General features: G+C 37.1%; 1 long non-coding RNA gene across 1 annotated transcript; it reads right to left on the bottom strand.

The window, feature by feature from the left end:
- Positions 1-1810: 1810 nt before the first annotated feature.
- LOC136227683 (uncharacterized) lies at positions 1811-10064 on the bottom strand. Its single transcript, XR_010688181.1, has 3 exons — positions 9958-10064; positions 9745-9825; positions 1811-2376 (listed from the first exon to the last, which is right to left on the bottom strand). It is a non-coding gene; the product is annotated as an uncharacterized lncRNA (long non-coding RNA).
- Between the last annotated feature and the right edge of the window lie 5883 nt (positions 10065-15947).

Here is a 15947-nt window from a genome sequence, read left to right as displayed (position 1 = left end):
AACAGTGTAGAATTCTTTGCTGTCGCGACTGAGATTGTCTCAACTGAGGTTTTGAGAATCTCAGTCGCGACAGGGGGTACATAGGAAGGATGAGATTTTCGAATTTCTGTTGACTGGAGTTAGCGTGTCGTGACTGAGATTCTGAAAATCTCAATCGCGACAGAGGTGTTCTCCTCCGTCTCTCGGCTGCTTCTCGTCTCCTTGAATCAGTCTTCTGATTTATACGTATTTTTGGCACGTAACTTAGGTTTTTCCCTTGTTTTGGCTCCGTTTTAGCTCCTATTTGGATTTAACCAAATAATTAAGTATCTTGCATCAAAGAAGTAAATAAAGATGTAAAAGTATTCCAAATGAATATAATTAGCACGATTTCAATGTAAATTCAACGTATTTATATATGATATTTTAGGTATATTTTGGGCTTAACAAACTCTCACACTTAAGCTTTTGCTAGTCCCGAGCAAAATTTCACTGAATTTATTCTTTACTCAATCGCTCTATAAATAGAACATATATCCATATATTCCTCTTTGAATTAGTTAAACTGAAAGAAAAACTTTTCATGGTAAATTTATACGCAAAGAATCAAACTAGCTAGTGTAAAAGAGATATATCATTCGTCTTGCATCTCAATTTTTATATTTAAGTATTCAGGCCTGTAAGCACGCATGTTTTTGAATCTTTCGTCTCAAGGCATTTCAAAGCACAAAATTTCCTTTCCCAAACCTAAACTATTACAAATATAGATTTATTAAGCACTTAGGTTTAATATATTTGATTAGTCACGCCCGTGATAAGGGTGGTCTCGTCTGTGACTTTATATGAATTAATTTTCTTTTGTGTTCGTTTAAGAGGTACCGACCATGCCGTGGGTGGACGCAATCGTTACTTAAAACTTTAAACACGTTTAATTTTGCTTTAATTTTAACGTTCCTTTCATACCTCGACCGTGATAAGGGTGGTCGCAATCGTGGCCAAAAGTAAATAGTACTTAATGTTCTTCCCTTTCATACATCGATTGTGATAAGGTTGGTCTCAATCGTGGCCAAAAGTTAAGAATACGACTACTTGATTTAATTAACATGTAAATAAAATTGGGGAAGAAAAATAGCACATTCATCCTATATTGACTTTGAAATTCAACATGTATTATGGCTAAAGTTTCCTTAAAAACTTCAATTGGTTTTTAATGTAAGACGAAGTCAAACCGAGCTAAAAAAACCTAAAGATGTTAGTTCGATTTATGCCTGTAAACCTAATTGAAAATTGAAAATAAGATTTATATTTATCATGTATTGCATGATATAAAATAGAGATTTGAAACTAAAGAAATTTTTACTTATATATATTCACTCGAGACGTTTTGTTAAAAAGCGTTTCGGAGATTTTGTAAAAATATTTCAAAAAGATATTGCCCGTATAGAAATATTATTTCTAACAATAACGATAACCTTAAAATATGTTAAAATTATTTTAAAATAGAATTATTGAAACATATGAAATATAGACTAAGCAAAAATTTACGTTTATGAAAAATATCATTGTTTTGGAAAAATTATAAGGTAAATGCAAAAATTAGAAAAAATGTTGCACTTTATATAAAAATGTTGCATTGTGTACATTACTTAAACATTAATATCAACATGCATTTATACTTAAATAAATAGCATTCATTCTCATTCGTTGCATTCATTCGTACTTAAAATTAAAACGAATATGAAAGATCTCCTCCCACAGTTAATTTGGACCATGTCCTCATTGGTGCAAAAAGCGATAAAACACGAAAAATAGTACGAAATAAACCATACGAATTTGAATTGAAAATATGGTACGATAACATTCAAACATAATAATAAAGATAATTGTACCAAACAGAATTGAATTATTGTACCAAACTTAATAAAACATAATAACGAAAATGAGTGAAAGATAGAAAGGATAAAACCTATCAAGGTGAACTCGGTGGGGAAGGCATAGTCTCAACTCCTTGGCATCGGAAGAAAGATAGCAACCGGCGACGAGTAGATGTGTGCTCACGTCTCAATGTAGTTAAATTGGCATCCACCGTGGTTATCCTCGAACTCATTTCGTTATTGTTGGCAACGACCTCATCTAACCGCAAATTCATTTGACGGTTATGCTCGTGCATTTGTGTCAAAACACGTTGCCATCCAACTTGTTCCTCAATATTTGGTTCCGCATGTGCATGCTCTTGAGCATGGGCATCAACATTCTCCTCATCCTCCTCTTCATCTTCTTCCTCATCATCCTCATCATCTTTTTGGGCGCCTAAGCCTTGTGAACTTGAAGCTTCACCACCCAATGTAGCAAATACACGTCTTGTACGATCCTCATTGGAAATAAATGTGGGTGGTCCTGATTTCTTCAACAAATTAGCCCTTTGAAGTGCCGTAATATCCAAGGAAGGCAAACCAACAGGAGACATATTTTGATAATCCGCTAATTCGCCCCGAGCACCCAAAACAATGTCGGTAATTAAATTACCCATTGGTATCTGCCGATTACGGGACTTGGAAGCTCGGACCAAGTTAGTAAATATCATTTCGATACTATCAACGGTCAAATTCTTAAAAATACTATCCAACACAAACAAATCACAGACTTGCACTTTTGAACTTTCAACCATAATGAAATCATTTATTATGAATGCAAATGCTAAATTAAAAATGCATAACATATAATTAACTCACAAATTGCTCCTAGCCGACTGTCCTAATTTTCAAGTACTGCTGCTCCTCCTACCGGTTGAGTATCTAAAAGAGATAATATTATTTTTTTTTTTGAACCCAAAAAACGGAAATCTCATATATCAATAGGATTCGCATCCTCAATAATAGTGTTTAACAACCATTCCGGCACTTCGGAAGATACAAAATCGCTAGCATTGGAATAGGCCTACCTAGCTACCAAATGAGCAGCCCTATTCGCTAAACGAGGAATAAATGACAATTTAAAATCGGGATTGGATCCTAGAATAAATTGACAATCATGAATTAGAGATCCAAACTCCGAGATGTCTCTTTTGCTTGACAGAATTGCATCCACAACTACTTTCGCATCAGACTCAAATTCAACATGTGTGTAATGCAAAGCCATCAACCAAATCATACTAGTTCTTATGTGCCTCGACTACTCGAGGCTCCCTGGAACCAGTGACACAGCTGCTGCTACAAAATAAAAATGCTCCCATTGCATCCCTGATCACTGCTCCCATCCCACAACACCCCTCCTCCATGAACAACGCCCCGTCAACGTTACATTTAATTGAACCTAACGCTGGGGGCTTCCATTTCGGAGAGGGAACAGAAACGGGAAAGGAGAGTCCGGTTAATACCTGCGGGATTAGTCGTGATGGACCTTCTTGATCAGGCTGCCGACGTCGATGGTCTGCGATTGACGGGTCAAATTGTTCCCTGCCATGATGTCGCTGTCTAATCATGGGACTAGCACTAGATCCACGCTGAAACGCTCTTCATTCACGGTACTCTTCAAATCCAAGTCGCCAACTGGTGTCCACAGGCCACCATTCCATATGCCATAATACCCGGTTCCGGTGATCCCAAATAGTCTTTAAAGCATAACACGTCCGGATGAGCCTGTCTTGATCTGGTATGCACAATTCACGCAATAGCCAATCAGCAACAGTTTGTTCTCCAAGTTGAGGGATCGGTAAGTCGACTATCCTCCATAAATCACCTGCAAAGCTGCAATTAACAAATAAATGGTTAGCCGTTTCGTCCTGCTCCACACATACAGGGCATTCAGTCGTGATGGGAACACGTCTTTGAGCCAATCTGGCTCTTGTGGGTAAGCAATCTGAACAGACACGCCAGATAAACATTTTAAGCTTAGGGGGGACATCCAACCTCCACAAACTTCTCCAGCCCTCATTACCCACATCTTCTTCCTCCCCCTTCACCCCTTCAGTATAACCCGACCTCACGGTATAGAAACCATCTTTCGACCAGTGCCACACCCTAGTGTCTTCTCTCACATCAAAAGGTAGAATGATATCACGAACAGCACTCGCTTCTGCTTCATTTAAACACCCATGAAGCCTATCCAGATCCCATCCCCTACCATTTTCAAGTAACAGGTCGGCAACTCTCATATCCTGCATCCCAGGGACCAAAAATGAGTTTATGCAAAAATCATCTAGTTTGGGCACCCATGCATCCTTCCAAACTCTAATGGTCTTACCATCTCCCACTCTCCATCTTAGCCCCTTTTTCAATACCCACAATCCATTCCAGATACTTCTCCAAACCATACTAGGATTATTGCCTAATTTGGAGAAAAGTAAGTCTTCCTTTGGAAAATATTTAGCTTTGAAAACTTTACTTACTAAAGTATTTGGCTCACTCACTAGCTTCCAGCCCTGCTTTCCTAACAATGCCAAGTTAAACATATGTAGGTCCTTGAAGCCCATGCCTCCTACATCCTTTGGTCGACATAATTTAGCCCAATCAAACCAATGGATACTCCTTTTTCCCTCAGGTTTTAAACCCCACCAAAAGGAGTTCATCAATTTTTGGAGCTCATCACAAATAGACAAGGGTAGAAGGAATGTACTCATACAGAAGGTAGGTAAAGCCTGAGCCACTAACTTAAGCAACACCTCTTTGCCAGCCTGAGAAAGAAATCTGAGACCCCAGGCTCCAAACTTCTGACGCAGTCTATCAATCAGGAACTTGAAAATGCGCCTTTTCGACCGCCCAATCAGAGATGGGAGACCAAGATATCTCCCCGTATCCAAAGGGGTATGGACCTGCAGAATGCCTTTGATTTCATTTTCCAGATTCCCACTCACATTCGAACTAAAGAAAATCCCTGACTTATTTCGATTAACTGCCTGACCAGATGCCCTCTCATACTCAGTCAGGATGCTCAAAACTTTTCCTGCTTCACTTGCCGAAGCTCCAAAGAACAGAAAGCTATCATCTGCAAAAAATAAGTGTGTGACTGATGGAGCTCTGTGACAAATACGACAACCAGATAACATTCCCTCGCTCTCAGCTCGCCTAATTAGTTTGGATAGAACTTCTGCGCAAAAAATAAATAGATAAGGTGACAGCGGGTCTCCTTGCCTGAGACCCCTGCCAGGGATGATCTGCTCAGTACATTCTCCATTCACTGCCACCCTATACCTGACCGAAGTGACACACAACATCATCCAGTTGATCCAGATGTCATTAAAGCCCATTCGAGACATTACAATTTTCAAAAATTCCTATTCAACCCTGTCATAGGCTTTACTAATATCAATTTTAAGAGCCACCTGACCCTTTCTTCCTCTGTTTTGTCTCTTCATGAAGTGAATGGATTCGAAAGCCACCTGCACATTGTCAATTGTAGACCTACCAGGAACAAAAGCAGATTGTGTATCCCCAATTATTCTAGGCAGGACCCCCTTCAAACGGTTAGCCAAGGCCTTCGCCACTACTTTGTATAACACATTACACAGGGAGATAGGACGAAAATCCTTTAGCAATCTAGGGTTGTCAATCTTTGGAATAAGAACAATAGTAGTATCATTTAGATCAGAAGGAAATCTCCCTACATTGAGCCACTCTGCGCAGGCTACAGCCAAGTCCTTCCCAATGATGTCCCAGAAAGATTGGAAAAACCCAGGGTTCAACCCATCAGGCCCAGGGGATTTGTTTGGACTCATCGAGAATAGTGCATCCTTGAATTCCTTAATCTCAAAAGGTGCCGTGAGCAGATCATTTGTCGCCGAGTCAATCACAGCTTCAATAACATTAGCAGTGTCATTCTGAGCAATGATGGGATTAGCAAACACTTCTTGAAAGTAATGATGAGCTAAAACCATTAACTCACCCTGATTTGTAAATTCCATTCCAGAGTCATTACAAAGAGAGGTAATTGAGTTTTGTTGTCTCCTTGCTTTGACACTAGCATGAAAAAACTGAGTATTTCTATCACCCTCTTTCAACCAGAACACTTTGGCCCTCTGCTTCCAAAAGCTCTCCTCTGCTTCCAATGCCTCATTCAACTTTCGTTTGGCTAAGAAAAACTGCGCTATCGAAGCCCCGTCTCCTTTACCATGTAAAGCCTGCATTTGATTCCTCCACTTTCTGATACGACTCTTGAATCTCAAGTTATAACTTTTCCCCCAATCCGTCATTTTCCTCACACACTCCTTTAATTTCACAGGCACAGGCCTTCGACCCTGATTATTCCAACTACTAATCACTAGGTCCTTGAACTCCTGTTCTTTCAGCCAAATTTCCTCAAAATAAAACCTTTTCGGCCTTTGATATGACTCTTGTTGGGTCATTCGAAGTACAAGAGAAAGATGATCTGAGTACCCCGACATGCAAGAATTAAATTGATAGTTAGCAAACATGCTAATCCAGCCTGCAGATGCAAAACCCCTATCCAATTTCTCTCGAACCCACATATCAGTACCTCGACCCCTCTCCCAAGTAAAATGGTTTCCTTTAAGCTCCAATTCTATCACCCCACACTCTTCAATTGTCTCACGAAAGTTACTCATCAGATAGGCAGGGAAAATTGCCCTTCCCCTCTTCTCCTCATTTCTAAGAATGCAATTGAAATCCCCTATGATCACCCACGGTAGATGTGACTCTCCTGCTAATCTCTTTAGCAGCTCCCAAGACTCTCTATGCCTGCTACGTTCAGCAAAACCATAAAAACCTACCAACCTCCAATCACCACGCACACTATCATTTATGACTACATCTATATGATGCTCTGAGTAACTCTTCACACTTACTTGCATTCCTCCTGTCCAGAACAATGCTAGACCCCCACTCCGCCCTCTTCTATTTACAGGGAAGGCTCCCTCAAACTTCAGCTGTTGTTTGAGGCTGACAATTCTGTGATCCTCTACAAGTGTTTCCATTAAAAATAAAAGAACTGGTTTTTGGGAAGAAACAATCTCCTTCAATTGACGAACCGCCCGATGGTTTCCCAGGCCACGACAGTTCCAGCTGATAAAACTCATCCCAACCGGTGGCCCTGTTCACTAGGGCTCGCCGAAAAGTTTACGTTAGGGCTCTCCATATCCTTGTCTAGAATTGGGATTCCTGTATCCTTCACTCCTACTTGACTCCCCTCTCTCTCTTTCCCCTCCCTTCTCCTCTTTCTAGCTTCTTGTAACTCCATCTCCGTATCCTCCTGAACCTCCTCATTCACTTCTCTCTCACCCCCCTCCTCCTGTGACTCTCCCCCTGTGGGTATCCTAAGGAACGGACCTGAAATGGGACAGATACCCACCTCCACCTCCCCTGACACCACCCTTGTCGGTATGAATCTTTCACCCCTACCCGCCCCCACATTTGTTATATCCCGGAATATTCCCGAACTCCCTCCCCCTGGGTTACCACGCCCTCCCCTTCCCCGACCTGACAGTTCCCCCCTAGAACCCTCCCTCAACCACTTAGCCCCACTCTGGTCACCACTCCTCTTAATCGGGGCCTTCAACCACTCCCCCCAGTCCCTTTGAATCTCTCCCCCCTGCAGATGAAACAGTTTATCACAGTACCGGTCTGTATGACCCATCAACCCACATATATAGCAGAAAACTCCTAGCCTCTCATATTTGAACGTAGCTAAAGACCACACATTTCCTTGGCTTTTGATTTTCTTAAACCTCTTTAGAGGTAATCTGCAATCAATACTGACTCGGACACGCATATAAAGTCTACAAAAACCAAGATTGTTGTTCATATCATATTCCTCAAACACTCCCAAAAAGTTCCCTAATTGTTTGCCCACATTTTCAGACATAGTACCTAGAGGTAAGCCATAAATTTGGACCCAAATTGGCATCATAAACAGTGAAATCTCCTCCGGGTTCACTCCTAAGTCCCAATTGTTCATAATCAACATATAGTTGTCAAAGGTCCATGGCCCTCCGGCCAGAACCCTATCCCTATCAATGCAATGGAAGAACTCGATAGAGTAGAGGTTAGGACTTACCTCCTGTATGTCGACACCCCTTCCTGGTCTCCATAGCACCGCCAGACGATTCCTCAAGATCATAAAGTTTAGAGGCCTATCAGCCACGAATCTTCCCACAAACCATAGCCCATTATCCTCCACGACTGACACCTGGGGTTGAACCTCTAGTTCCATATGCCCCTCTCCTTCTTCCCCAATTCTTAACCCTGCCATACCCCTCTCCATTTCTTACCTAACAACACTCAAAAGACAAAACTCCAGCAATCTCCACAAAACTCCACCAACTCAGCAAGCAAAAACAAAAGCAAGAACTCTTCACACAACTCCACCAAAACACTACCAAGCAGCAATTAAAATAAAAGAAATCCACTAACACAGAATCATGAACTCCTCCAAAAATCCACACAAAAACTCCACCACCAAACAACAATCACAATCAAAAAACCATAACACAAAAACAAGAAACTTCTCCCAAATCTACACAAAAGCTCCACCAATATGCCACCAAACATCAATGAGAGACAACCAACTCCACTAAAACATAGACTAGGAATCAAAATCCCTAATCAGAACCAAAAAACCCAATCCCCAGTAGATGTAGAGAAGTAAATCCCAAACCAAAAGAAAATCGATGCCAAAAAACTAAAGGCAGCAACAAGAGATATTACTAACAGCCGTAACACCACACGACGACTACAAAGCCATCGGAAAACTCAGCAGTTCGGCAACGACGCGAAACAGGAGCACAGAACCGCAAGAACAGAAAACCGGAGAAAGCGAAAAAACGGAACAGAAGACTTACTCAATACTCAGAGACGACCTGAGACAACCTTCACGACGACGGCGGAAGGACGGCAATCACCGGTGGGAATCGCTTGCCATCGACGGCGGCAGTAAGTCGAGGATGGAGGTAGCGGCGGTTCCAAAACGGGAGCACTTATCGTATCATTTCTTTTATCGGTTTTAGATAATATTATTTTTAGAATTTATATATGTTTAGGGAAATAATAAAATTTATTTTGTCTCGTTTTATAGACTGTCTACCGAAAATTCGGCAGAGTCTCCCCTATAAAACGGACATCCTCCTAGTAATAACTAGGGTCTACCCTGCAATAAAATACACTTCTATATTCAAAAATATCCAAAGTCCAAATCGGGACTCCATAGACTGCAATTTATCAACCCGGTTGGACATCAATCATCCGACAGTTCCATAACTGTCAGTAATTCCAATACTTTACTCCCAAAATTACTTATAATCAAATAACATATAAACATATATACTTATAATTCATTTTCATAATATCTATATCGATCAAATTAACTAACCAATAATCTTAAGAGCATAATTATGCTTAGTCCAATCTCCCTTCAACCCTTATTTTTAAAATTATATATTCTGAATATTTATTTAAATAAGGATCCAAAAATTAATTTTAACCCAACTTAATTTATTTTCCTTAATTTCACCCAACTATATACTTTCGTAATTTATAAAGACTAAACGGTAAGGAATTTGGCCAAAGTCCAAGAAGTAATGTTGCTCCAAATAATATTTAGTACATTCTGAAGTTCAACAAATAATTTTTCTGCCCTTATTTCGTATGTCACCGGAAAATATCACCGGTGTTCGAGATCCGCCTATCAGAAAAATTAAAATTGATTGTTTTGAGAAACTAATTATACCACTTTGTTCCTTATGATTTCAGGAGTCTAGAATCACTCTTAAAACACCCAAAATCAACCGGAAAATTAAACTTTGGTTAGATTTCTTACTTTTTTCGGCGAAACTCCGATTACACCTCAAAACTCCTTGCATGCATCAAAATCTTGTGTACCCATAGGTAAATCGACCTCCTAAGTCCATTTTTGGTATTAGAATTGCAAAATAATGAACATAGGACCAAGAAATAGAGAGAATAACAAAAGTAGCGAATTTTCTCTCTCTAAACGATTTTTAAAAACTCAAAATCTCACAATAAAACTTACATGCACTTGTAGCTGGAGTTGAGAGCTTCGTTTTGGTATAAAGAACGCCAAAAACGGTGAAGAAATGAGGAAGAACAAGGTTGGAAAAGATTGAGGAATGAAAATGAAGCTTGAATTGGAGGAAGAAGATGATCTGCGCGCAGTCGGCAGATTTTTATTTAACAAACATTGGCCAAATTTCCGTTTTAGTCCCTATATTTATAATATATTTTAAAAATTTCCTAAAAGTAATTATATTTTAACTTTAACTCCTTCTAATTAATTTATTTTAGCAATTAGCTTAAATATATATAATTTGGGGTATTACATTTTACACACCCAGTTTTTTTAATTGCTTCAAATTGCTCCCCTTTAGGGTTATTTTGAAGGAATGATTGAGTTTCTAAAATGCAAAAAGTATACGCTTTTGTTTGCAAACTTTTAAAGCACGTGGATTGTCTTTACAAATCGACCAAATATTAAGATTTATTTTTATACTTTTTCCTAGTAATTCACAATCATATATAAAAAAAACAAAAACATAATCAACTAAAATGGAACCAAAGAGCAACGACAATAGCACATATTATCCTTCTTCAATGACTGCCTCTCAATGCATCCCTCATCCTTGCTTCCATACATATCGGTGATTCCATGTTCTCGTCCTCAAAACCTAAACCAAAATTTTTTTGTTGTCCCCATCCTATACCATTTCATTATATTTTTATAACATATGTAAAACTTTTTTTTTTGTTGACATTTTGCATAGTAAAACAACAAATAATAACATTAATTTTGCATAGTAAAACATTAAATAATAATATTAAATTTGAGTTGAGTGGTAGAAAGAAACAATAAAATTGACTTAAACTAAGAGTTAAATGCACCAATAGTCATTGAACTTCATGATTATCTTAAAATGGCCATTCAACTTCAATTTGTCACAATAATATCACTCAACTTTGAGTTTTGTCTCAAATCAGGTCACTCCAGCGATTTCAATAATTAAAAAGATCGGAATGATGACACATGTGATACGTCGGCATGAGTCAACTCATAGTTCTGATCGAAATGACATATATCTCATCCACGTACGCGCCAACTAACTAACACATGTTGTTTATTTTTATGAAAAAGAAACAAACTCAAGTTTTTTTATTCATAAAAATAATCGACACCACGTGTCGTTTTGATCAAATATCTAAGTTGACTCATGCTGATATAACAGTAATATCATCATTCTGACGCCTTTTGACCACCAAAATCGTCAGAGTGGCCTAATTAAGACAAAATTCAAACTTAAGGTGATTTTATTGAGACAAATTGAAGTTGAGTGACCATTTTGAAATACTTATTTATGTTTAGTGAGCAATGATGCATTTAACCCCTTAAACTAATAATTCTAAAAAGAATCACAATATATGCATTTTACCCCAACCTAGCGTAGCCTAGCTTACTGTTAATTTAGACAGATTTGGGTCGGGCTGGGCTCGGGCTCAAAAATCAAATCCCAAGCCCAGTCCATATAAACCTACATAAATACATATGTATAGTTTTTAATAATAAAAAATTAAATTTATACTTAAAAATAAATATTAATATATAAATTTTATTAATTAATATCAATAGGCGGGTCGGATTGGACCGGCCCGTGCTATTTTTATAAATCCCATGCCTGCCCAAAAAAAGGAGAGCTTTAATAGGCCTGAACCGGACTGGACCTAGTGACAAATTTTCATATCCAAACTTGGTTCAAATGACACGGGTCTGGGGCGGGCCGAGTACCCAACCCCGTAAACATGTTTATTCTGGTGACTTCAATTTCCTCTTCACATCTCTTCTTCGATAGCTTCCATGAAAAATTTATCTGATACTGCTCCTACATCCATTCCTACCTTCATCCACCAAACCCCGCCTTGTCATCCGAGCTATAGCAATAGCAATAGAGGGTAAATTACACCATGGCCACTGAACTTTACTCATTTTAACATTGTGCCTATTGAACTTCAATTGCTAACCGTATAACCACTGAACTTTATTCTTTTTTTTAGTATTGATGGCCACTGAACTTTAACTAATTCCTCAAAATGAAAATATTCAAGAATTAAAAGTTTTTTAGAACTGCATTTACCATGAAACTACATTTTTTATTTTCCAAAATCACATTTTTTAGAGTTTTCTCTCTCTACAAATTCACTCTCTTTCCTAACAAAAAAACACCTAAATGACCTCAAAACGAAAATTTTCAAAATTATAGTTCCTTAAAATACCATTAACTCTTCGAATTTTTTATTTTGAGACTGTCAACGATTGTTTTGAGATATTGAATGACTTCCGGTGTTAAAAAGTGTAATGTTCATACTGTTAAGAATTGAAGTTCAGTGATACAATGTTAAATGGGTAAAGTTCAGTGACCATGGGTGTAATTTACCCTAGAAGTAGAAGACGATGCAATCACTTTCAATACTAGAGTCGCTCAAAATGTTAAACTATCCTATAAAAAATGATTTAATTATTTTGGTAAATACACTATAAATTTGTATGCTTTTATATATTAATTACCCAATCTTTGTATTCTTAGAAACGATTTAGTCAAATTCTTTAATTAATTTGTTAAAGTCAATGGTTAAAAACAGAAATTCTTTTAGTCAAATTATATGGTCAAATTCTTTAATTTCCTTAATTCTTTTTGTCCATTATTTATTTATTTAAATCTTTTCTTCGTCTATAAATCCCCCTCCAGTTTCATACCTCTCTCAATCTCTCTTCTTCTCTCAACATAAATTTTTCAAAAGAAAAATAAACTTCAAAAACATCGTAGAATTTTTCTCACCGAAATCGTCTTACACATTCCCCGGTAGTTCCATGGATACATCATCATCAAAACAATCATTCACATATATGGAGCAGAGATCAAATAGTTATGCTATAAGTGATTCCTCTAAAACATCAAATTGTGCTACACATAATGTCCAGTCCTGTTTCGGATATGAAATTGGGAAAACAAGTTGCTAAATCTACAGATTAGTGTTTTGAGAAAACTGACACCTTCTTTTCTTCGATTGCCATCCCCAAGACTAGGATACTTCGATTTTGTAAGTTTATATCCAAATATACATTTACTGTTTTTCTACTAGCCGGACATTGTCTAATGTTTAAATAAATAATTTTCTGTTACAGGAAAAATCTGTTGGATTAGCACGAAATGCAGGTTGGACACATATATCTTTCTTTTCCAATTTGATTAAATTCTTGATTAAAATAACAGAGAATTTCTTTATGGATTTTTCTTATTTTGTGAAATTAACCATTTCTGATTTTAAATAACCATATAAACTCAAAATGCCTCATAAGGTACAACAATAATTTAACAACTAGGAGATCACTTTCCTAATTAGAACATAATTCCTTCTTTTCCAATAACTTCCTTGTTCCCTAATCTTGATTAGAAAATTTTCCTAATCTTAGTTATTAGAAAAATATATCCTATCTTAATATACCCTCCCTAATCTTAATTATTAGAAAAATATATCCTATTTTAATATACTCTCACTCGTTAAGGTGCATGTGATCAAGACTGTCTTATCTTAATACCTTTTGTTTACGTTCACCAATACACTTATATTCTAAATCTAATTTTTTGTTATTGAAAAACTTTTCCTTCTCTACATGTTTGAATAATTTTGTTGCACAATTCTCAATTTAAAATTGTTATAACAAATTATTAAATCTATAGGTTTTCTTACTTAAATTCATACTTTAACAGTTAACTTTTCCATAAAGATGATTATACCATAAATAGCCAGAATACATGTTTAAATCGACATAGTCAAATAAATTTCGAATCTTTTGCATTTATCATTACCAGCTATGAGAATTTCTACCTAGTTGTGAGTAATACACCTTTATACCACTTTATGGGAGATGATTGGTTTTAAGAAAAAATAAACGTGTATAAGTCGCACCTATTGATTGGTGGAGTGTAGACCTGGGCTCGGGCCGGGCCTATCAGGCTTTTAATAAAGCCTGACGAGCCCAGGCCCAGTCCGTAAGAAATTTAGTCGGGCTCGGACTGGGTTCGGGCCTAAGATATGAATCCCAAGTCCGTCCGTTCAAGCCCATCTGTATATTAAAATAAAATAAAATAAAATACAATTAAATTTATATTAATGTGTAATTAAAAAAAATAAGTACTTTATCCTTAATTAAAAAAAATAAGTACTTTATCCTTTTTTTTTTTTTGGTTTTAATTATCAAAGTTGTTATTTCTAAAACCCTAATTTTTTCAATCCTTCACCTGTAATCCACACACTGCAGAATTTCCTTATCATTTTTTCAACCAAAAAAAATAATGATTTAAGCCTACCTAAAATTTTTAATTCAAAGATAATGAAACCAGCAAAATTAAATTATTTATATTTATCTTTATAAAAAATATATTACAATTTATATATATATATATATTATATATATTATATCGGGCCGGACCGGGCTGGCCCGATGTAAAATTAGCAAAGCCCAAGCCCGCTCAATTTTTGGCGGGCTTATACGGGCTTGGGCCGGGCTGGCCTGATAGCATTTTCATGTGTTCAAGTCCGGCTAAATGGGTCTGGGCCTGGGCGGGCCGGGAGGGCTCGTCGGTCCATGTCTAGGTTTAGTGGAGTGTATTGTATTGTTTTGGGAGTATTGTAAAATTTCTCTCCGGTACCCGTAAATGAAAATTTATGGCTCAACAAAATGTTAATCTTATTTATATATGGTTTCCAGGGACGGAATCAGGGAGCGCGGGGAGGGTTGACCAACCCTCCGACCTACCGAAAAACCCTAAGGAGAGGTTGTCCGGCTGGCTCCAGCTCTCTATCTGCAATGGCTGGACAGTCATAGCAGACTAAGCAAAGCCCCCATCTTATGTATATTTTTTTCAATTCAACCTAATCAAAACTATGTCGTTTTGATTAGGTTGAATTAAAAAAAAAAGGTTAAGGTGCAAAAATACCCCTAACGTTTTGGGCAATGAGCAATTTTACCCCTAACGTCTAAAATGGTGCAATTTTACCCCTAACGTTTATAGCCAAGAGCAATTTTACCCCTAACATTGATAAATTGAGTCAATTTCAAAAATAATTCATCAAGCTGTCTTCTCGGTTATGAATCTTATCATCTACACTTCACATGTACGTTATTCTATCAATAACAAATCATAAACATATGTTGGGATTTGAAAAAAAATAATAAAAAAAATATACTGTCTTTTGTACGAATTAGACAAAAAAAATTCAAAAAATTCACCGAATTTATAAATATTAATCTCCAATTCTATTATTAAATTATAAAAAATATGAAATCCTTTTTTTTAGAATGAATTGATATGCAATTTGTGCAAAATAATGAATAAAAATATGTGTTTTATAATAGTGTCTAAGATTGACCCAAATTACCAACGTTAGGGCTAAAATTGCTATTGGCTAAAAACGTTAGGGGCAAAATTGCACCATTTTACACGTTACGGATAAAATTGCTCCTCACCCAAAACGTTGGGGGCATTGTTGCACCTTAAATTTTAATGTGTTCGATGGACCCTTAAATAATTTGGTATTACTTGCACATTCATGTTTTTCTAAGGGCATGGTTTCGCGAACTTCCAGATAGAAGGAAGAAGGTTGTCCTTCAGAACATCGAAAATCGTCCTGATATACTTCAGCATAGAGGGAAAGAGTCATCTGAATCAGGACTCTCTTGTTCGATCCGCGCAAGAGTTTGACATCGGATAGTGCCTTCTCTGATAGTTAGGGTATGAAAAATGCAACTTTTGTACAAGTTCTAATTTCATACTAATGTTTTTTTTTTCTTTTTGCCTTCTCAGGGCTTCTGGATCCCGAAGAATTGGCTGAGACTCTTAATATTCAATTTGTAGATAATATATCGGAAGCAAATGCAAAGAGATTCTGAATCTAGTGAATCTTCAAGAGTGAGTATTGGTGATTTTCGGAAAAGTTTAGATTGGAATGCTT

This window comes from Euphorbia lathyris, chromosome 4, assembly GCF_963576675.1.
Source record: "Euphorbia lathyris chromosome 4, ddEupLath1.1, whole genome shotgun sequence".
Classification (NCBI taxonomy): Eukaryota; Viridiplantae; Streptophyta; class Magnoliopsida; order Malpighiales; family Euphorbiaceae; genus Euphorbia; species Euphorbia lathyris.
Note: the sequence above shows the minus strand (reverse complement) of the source record. Positions and strands in the feature narration are given on the sequence as shown.